Genomic DNA, 8,348 nt, shown 5'->3' with positions numbered 1-8,348 from the left:
AGGAATGAGATTAAAACAGAAAGGCAAAATACCAGTGTTAACAGTGATTGGCTTCAACAAGAAAGTAAGTGATGACTTTTTCTTTTTTCTTTCAACTCTTCTGGTATTTTTCAAATTTTCTACGAAGAATAAGTATTTTTAATTAAAAAGTACTTTGAGGAACAAAGAAAATCTGGAAAGAAAATGTTGCCTTATTCAATTTTAGTTACCTGGAAATCAAGGGAAAGACTGTAATTATTTAACTGGAAGAAAGCTGGGTAGACAGATCCCGCAAAGCTTATTGGAGACAAATGGCAACAACTAAGAAGCATCTACACGTGGCCAGCCTTCATTGTTAGGCAGATCTCAGCATCACCAAACAGTGTGGATTTGAAGGCATCCAAAAGACTGGTCTCCAAATTATCTGTTATTTCCTAAAAGAGCACCCACACCAGCCTGCTACTGTCTCTCGAGTTCTTACCATTAGAGTCATTTCTTCAGCTTCTTGCACTGTGTTCTCTGGAATTGCCATTTTAATCAAAATGACCTTGGGACTGGGACTAGCAGCCACTGGTAAATCAGAAAGGTTGAAGTTGCCATGCAAAGACCCCAGACCTAGACCCCCACTACCATGCCAAGACTTTCTCTAAGTCGTAGTGAAATCTTGCGTGCAATCTTTGACTACATTTGGAACCAATTCCCACTTCTGTAAAATGAAGGGGTGAGCTTAGAATTCCTTATGAGATGTCATAGATCTAAATTCTGTCAGCATAATTTCTCAGTTTAGATGGCTGTCACCTTGAAAAAACAAAGACCAGTACTGAGGGAAAAGATAAGAAGATGGACACGTGTTCAAGAGGGGAATAGAGGGAAAAAGAAAGATTCAGGAGCCTGGGATATTTCTGAGGATCCTGGTCAGCACAAGAAAACTAGACCTGGGACTTCTCTGGTGGTCCAGTGGCTAAGATCCACACTCCCAATGCAGGGGGCCCAGGTCCGATCCCTGGTCAGGGAACTAGATCCCACATGCCACAACTAAGAGTTTGCATGCCACAACTAAAGATCCCTCATGCAGCATCAAAGTCCTGCGTGCCGCAACTAAGACCTGGCACAGCCAAATAAATAAATAAATATTTTTTTAAAAGAAAGAAAACTAGACCCTACCACATGCCCCCAAAGGAGATCATCTCTCCAAAGAAAAACTCTACCCACTTAAATTTTTTTTCTGATTCAGTCTTGACACTAAGTCACAAGCCTCAGTTTAATATCTAATCTCAAGAGACCACTGTATGATATGAGGGTTTTTTTTTTAAGTGACTTACTTTCTCAAGAACCTACTGAGAGTGATCATCCTATTAATATTCCTATAAAATGCAGATATTAAAAATATGTGGCCATTCTCCTGCATGTTTACATGAGTGAACTCCCAGCTCCCCTTCAGTTGATTGACAGAACAGGGCAATGTCGGGTTCTTTCTACTCACAAATTCATCACAAATGAGAGAGAGTAGAAAACACACACATAAATAACAGGCTTTTCTGTGAGGAGAAAGGAAGGATTTATGTATTCTCCTCTGTAGGAAACAAAGAGATTTATTAGTGAGGAAGGAGAAAGGCAGAGCCAGTTTTAAGAGGAATGAACCAAGGACAGGAGGAAAAGAAACAAGTGTTTCCCTACCAGATGACCTTATTATTTCAGAAAGTAATATGCTCATGTTTTGAATGTATTTTATGCTGCTACACAGTTATCTTTCTAGAGAACTAATTCTGATAACCTGAAATGATCAACATGGCATAAAATAAATCCTGCAGCTTTTAACTAGCTTTGGACCACTCTCTCGGACTTACATCCAGCCTCTTACTGTGTGAATGGCAGCACGTTTTGCCCAAACGTTTAAAGTTTGATAGTACCAAGTCCTCCTTTTCATTATCAAGTTTCCGGCCCTGATTTGTCACAGTCCCGCTGGTTAGGCTTCTCCCCAGCTAGATGAACTGAATTGTAAAAATTACTCAGTGGAAACTGAAAGTCTAAAATGAATTGAGATGATTCATTCTGGAGCCCCTTGCTATTTTCGGGCTTTTGGACAGAAAGGCTGGCATTCAGAAGTAATAAGCCAGCCTGACTTGACACCTTGATTTGGTAACTCAGAAAAATCCACAGTCAGTCCCACTCTGGATTCATGTGGAATTCAATGATGCAAAGGTGATCAAGAGGTAAAAAAGTTGCCACATCACTTTTAAAGTTTTATAAGCCAATTTATCATCTGTGCTTTGACACAGCTAGCCCAGCAATATTCTTAAAGGATTCCCAAAGCAGATTACTAAGAATAATAGAATCAGTAACTCATATAGCCAGAATTTCTTTTAATTTATTACACATTTAAAAAATAGGCAAGCCAACCATTCCTCTGAAAGTGAAGTCTGAATGATAGATCAGTGAGCACCTGACCAAACAACAGAGCTATAAGGTCAATATCATAGTCAATCCTTAAAGGGAAAAAACTGATCAACCACTTACAGGATATAGTTTGAGTAGTTCTTCCAGCAGTACTGGTGACTTCAGACTGTTTTGTCCATACTGTCAACAGTGTCTTCCCTTGACCAACCTGAATATTTATAAGATGGTAAAACAAGACCCAGTATAAGGTGTTGGCCACCATGAACTGATTGACAGAAGCACTAATCCACAGACCACAGGTGTGATTATAAGCCCTCAACAATTCCTCAGTGTGCCACCAAACCTGTAAGCCCAAACCTCCAAGTTCGCAGCACCATTTAAATGCCCTCTGAAGATAGCAGTGCTGGAAATTTTATTTGTTTGAATAAAACATTATTTATTTAACAGCAGAGTAGGATTTATTGGTGAACATGAGTAAGGAGGGGACATCACCAAAGCTCTCATGAGTGCAGGGCCCAACATCTGTCCAGGGGGTCACAATTAGGAATGTATTTGACCCCATAGCCATCTGCGATGAGCTGCCTTTCTGCCACCATGTTTTCAAATTCATCAACATTACATTCAGTAAATCCCCATTTCTTAGAGATGTGGATCTTCCTGTGGCCAGGGAACTTGAACTTAGCCCTTGTGTAGGGCCTCAATCACCATGCTCCTTGTTCTGTAGCTTGGTGCGGATCGACACTACACCTTGGCCAATGTGGACCCTGGCCACTGTGCCCTAGGGTTTTCCAAACGCACCGTGCATACCTGTCTGGAGCCTACACTGGGGACAGCATGAGGCCATACATGAATATCCACTGGAAAAGGCTGTCTCCAAGGTCCCTAAGGGCAACCCATAAAGGCAACAGGCTGCATACACTACTGAGGAGGTTGCTGTTTGTAGCCATTGCACACCAGACCCCCAACAGGGTAGAATTTTTTTTTTTTTTTCAAGTGATCTCTGTTTTTTGAAGTGTACCCAAAACATACCAAGAGCCAAAACTTGGGTTGGTTTTCCCAGCGCTCATAACAGTATAGATAGCTAACACCTATAGAGTGTCTACATGTGCCAGGTACTCTTCTCAGTGGTTTGTGTATGTTTAACTCATGCCAACTACATCTGTCTCATTTCAACCACATTCTGGCACTGGGTTGATTGTTAAGACAAGTAGGTAAAAGAGTCCCTCCTCTCTGGTCTCTGGCCTTTAAAGGGCTTTACTCTGTCCCTCTTTCAGCAGTGCCCCTCCCCATTTAGGCCACAGAATCCAAAGGGCCAAGAGAATATGCCCACCTGGAGCCCACACTCCCTCTCTAGACAGCACTCCTGGTGTTGAGACTTTAGACTCTCAGCCTAGACAGCATGGAGCCTCCTTCCCAGAACTGAGCTTCCTCTTGCCTGGGAACGGGTCGTCACTGAATGGATGTGTTGAAATGGATGTGAAGAAATTAATGATTTAATTGATCAATTAACACAGAAACCTTAACGCATGGGTTTTTGGAGATCTCTTCTGATTGCCAAGAGAATTTTTTTAACCTCCTGATTTCATATTCGTTTCCTAGAAAGGTGAAGCTGTCAGTTAAATTCCAGTTAGGTAAGGTGTCTGATAAATTACACTACAGAAAATTGCAGTCAATGGACACAGGTTTGTGACAGTGGCATTTTCTTTGAGAAAACAAAAAGGATTTTAAATTCTTAAACACTTGGTTTCTTTCAGGAAAAAAGATCCTCTTCCAATAACGTTTAATTTTGCTTTTCAAAAAATATACCCAGCATTTTCAAGTGGCAGACAGAATAATTAACCAAATCTCCAAATACCTTTCTGTTCTCTGGCCTCCTGTGGTAGATGTAGTATTTCATCTCTTAAGTTATTTCAGTCAGGGTCCTTCCTGATTGTTTTATGGAACAGTGATTACATCATGTTTATAGACTATGCCAGCCCAGCACAGTGCAAACTTTTTCTATCACATCCTGCATATACGAAGAACCAATGGGTATGCTTGTTGGATACAAAACCAGCTAATGGGCTGCAACTGTGAAGCAGGAAGCTTTTCCAAGAAAACATATAAATAACATCATTAGTAGAGGAGACTGTATCTCATACAGCAAGGCTGGGTGTCTGCTTTTCAATCCACAGACTTTAAATAGACCCAACGACTCCCTTAGTCTTCAACTAAGAAAAGCTCAGGGTGCAGAGGCCATCATCCCTTGTTTGTTCTATCACTATGAGAGGCAGCAGCAATCCAGTGGGGGAAAATGCCAGCAGACTATCATGTAACTAGCTGTACTCAAATATTAAAAATGGGACTTTTTTTTTTTTGCTTTCTTGAATTTGCTTCACACCTTGGAAGCTACCAGCTACTTTATATAAGCACCAGCCTAGGCCAGATTCAAGCACAACCCCCATCTCAAGTTGCTGGGATGACTACCCAAGCACATTTGAGAGGAGAGTTTCTCAACTGGGCAATTTTGCACCCTAGAGGGTATATGGCAATGTCTGGAGACATTTTTGCTTGTTACAACTCAGGGACGGAGGGGAAGGTGATACTGGTATCTCGTAAATAGTCTACAATGCACAGGACAGCTCCTCACAGCAAAGAATTATTCATCCCCAAATGTCAATAGTGCCAAAGCTAGACACCCTGTTCTAGTGGGACAAGGGCATGAAAGAAATGGTATCTAATGCTTCAAACTCTGAAATTGAAGTGGCTTCCTCTCTCAGGTGTTATTACCTACACACACCAAGAAACACTTAGCTTGCTTATCAGCCAGGCTGGGACCACACACATTGAACTTGTGGGTGGTACAGAGTCAAATATAATTCTGTGCTGCTGTATGACACCTTTCCCTATGGAGATCAAAATGCTTTTCAGAAAGAGTTATTCTACCGGGAGAGGGAACTGGGTGTCAGAGGGAATCCTCATTTCACAGATGAGAAAACAGGAGGTTAGGAGAGGTCGTCATTTGCTCAAAGTTATTCAATGAATCAGGTTCAGAGCTCAGGAAACTAAGAGAGACTTGACATTGGAGAGAATTCTGAAAGAATGTAAAAGGACAGAAAAGTACTTTCCGCTGGAGACTGTCTTGGTGGCACAAATTTTTTTCCACACCCTGAGCCCCTGGTGTCAAGAAAGGCAGGGTCTCCTGTGATGGGCAGCTAGTGGTTCTCCCCCGAATCAGCAGCCCCAGAAGAATCCCCCAACCCCTCCCTGCCAGCCAAAGAGCCCTCACTTGACAAACCCAATTCCCAGGGCTATTCTCCAGATGTTTATACTGTCAAATGATTTAACAGACTGCAGAAATGAGTTGGTCTGTTCGTTAAAATAGTCATCATAATGAAAAAGATGGACGGCTTCTGCCCTTATCCTCTGTCAGTCTGTCACGTCTATGGACCTCTTTCCTATCAATCACCGTAGTATACATTATGTAAATTCCAAAGATGAAATGTCAGCCTATGTATCTAATTGTTCTTGTGTGCCATATGGGAAAATGACTGGTGGGCCCTGCTGTTCCCCTTTACAACCAACATTAATTGGCATCTTTGTTATCTAGCCATGGAGATCCTGATTGGAACGATTTTAAGGCTCTAGTAACCCTTTCAACAGGAAACGGTGATTCAGGCTGATTCTAACTGAATGAAAAAAAAACACAGAGAAATCTCAGAAACTTTATGACCCTAGTAACATTTGATCAAGAACTTTCATGAACACAGAGTCCTGTATTATATTTGTTGACCAGGTAAGAGAGGAATCCAAAAGGCTTGGAAATGAACATTTCTGTATTACCCTGCCCCCCCCCAAAACAGAGGAGCCCTATAGAAAGAGATGAAGCATATTCCCAGATAACTGTAGAAAATGAAGTGCAGGGGTCATTTTCTCCCACTAATTACTGGGCTACTTTGCGGAACATACATTTTGTCTATCTTCAGGGACAAGATCATGAAATATCAGTGTAAGAATGGATTTTAGAAGTCATCAAATTGAGCATTCTACTGGGGCATGATTCCCACTTAAGATGTCTCCAACAGTAAGCATTGTCTCTGCTTTGATATTTTCTATGAACAGGCATCCACTGCCTTACAAGGTTCCATTTAGATGAGACTAACTTAAAAGCATAAAAGATGCAAACACTGAAGTATCCCAGTGCACCCACCATAGTATAGACAATAGTATCAAAATTTCCCAATTCCTAAATACAAACTCTCTGTCCAACTTCTTAAAGTGAAAATGATACTGAAGCTACCTTCAAGTCCCTATAGAAGTAATCAATCTTCTTGTCTCATTTTCAAATATACACAATATATAAATTAACTTACTTTCATCCCAGAGGACAAGGAATTTTTAACATATTCTGTACTGGGAGAAAAGATCTCCCCTACCTCAAATTATGTCCCATCCTATCCTACATACAAAAAGCTGTGAGTGAAACGGTAAGTGCAAAGCCAACTACCAACATAAAACTCAGTCCCGAAAACTTCAAAGTTCTAGTTGATTCCACGTTCAAAATGGCCCATGTAGTTATTGGAGGAAAATGGCTACATAAAGTCACCACAACTAATGAAGTGAGATAAACAGCAAATGAGACTACCTGTGATATCTGAAATAAAAGTTTATTTTCTCATGCAAGATAAACTGGAATCATTGTATGTACAGCTGGAGGATCTCGTGCTCCGTTTAAACATGACTTCAGATATGAAAAGAGTTGTCTCTCTCTATCCTATATTGACTCTAAAGATGGATAACAAGAAGCTACCATATTGCCCCTAGGTTTTCCCTCCTTGTTTATTTAAAAAAGTGCAAGCAATCCATTAAGGTTAAAGAGATAACATTAAGGAATGCAGCTGCAATGGTTGTACAGTAGATGTCTCTGGTTTGTGCTTACTCTAGGGCCCCGTTTAAAAAGAGCTTTTCAATTTTAATTACAATAAAATGGGCCCTGGAAGAAAAAGCATCTCCTCCAGCAAGGATTGTATTCAGCTTGTTCTCTGTCATTTTGCCCATCACACTGCTGGCTGTTGCTTTTTCCGCAGCTCTTTAATGGTGTCTAAATTGACCAGCTCTGTTGCCAAGGAAACGGACAGGACAATGCTAATAGAAGCTACTTAGGACACAGTGTGAAAAGCTTAGAAATAAAATTGTTTGACATGAAAGGCACTGTGTCAGCAGCCAGGCAACTCTGTTAAAGGCTGCATAAGCAGAAGATGGTTATATGTCTCCCCCTACTCTTTCCCCTCAAAATCTCTCCTAGAAAATGGATTCTGCCCTGGGAGCTTGGACAGCTTTTTCTATCAGAATCACTTTGTCTTTCTAACTCAAAGCAGAGAAAAATCTTCATGTTGTGGTTTCGAAGCACCCAGAATAGATTTCAATTTGTACCCATGGAAATGAGCTGCTTTTTTTTTCTTCTTTCTAGCAACCAAGTCCTCTCCCCTCATGAATAAACTGCAAATATTCTTCTGAATTTTCTAAGATTGTTAATTAAAATCCACTTGATTTAAGCTGCTTCTCCCATTTTGCACTCACAAACCATAAATTATGGAAGAGGTCAAAGAATGAATGGCAATTTGACATGAAGAAGTTGATTTATTGCTTCAGAAGGAGTTTTTTACCAGATGTGGCAGGAGTCATAAATTAAATGCTAAATGTTATGTATTATTATGCTTTCAGGAATATAAATGTGTCTAAAATGCTATGCAGGTGGAATGATAAAAATATGAATCTACTCTCCTGGCAATTTTAAAAGGCTGTTTAAAGCTGTCAAAAGGAAAATAAGCTGAAAAACTATCTAGATGAGGCCCTCAAATGCCTTTTACAGCACCCCCCTGGTTTAAAAAAGTAACTCTTTCCTGTGATATACTGGACATTGGCTTGTGGTGGCTTGGGTGGGGAAAAGAGATAAAGAATTCTTTCATCTGGAAAAAAGAGAGAGAGAGAAA

The 8,348-nt window shown here is 40.5% G+C and overlaps 1 pseudogene; it reads right to left on the bottom strand.

Moving 5' to 3' along the window:
* Window positions 1-3,241: 3,241 nt before the first annotated feature.
* On the bottom strand, window positions 3,242-3,369 carry LOC115866246 (small nucleolar RNA SNORA70; annotated as a pseudogene).
* Window positions 3,370-8,348: the final 4,979 nt, after the last annotated feature.

The sequence above is a fragment of the Globicephala melas genome, chromosome 11 (genome assembly GCF_963455315.2).
Source record: "Globicephala melas chromosome 11, mGloMel1.2, whole genome shotgun sequence".
NCBI classification, from domain to species: domain Eukaryota; kingdom Metazoa; phylum Chordata; class Mammalia; order Artiodactyla; family Delphinidae; genus Globicephala; species Globicephala melas.
This window is presented reverse-complemented; position numbering and strand designations above follow the sequence as displayed.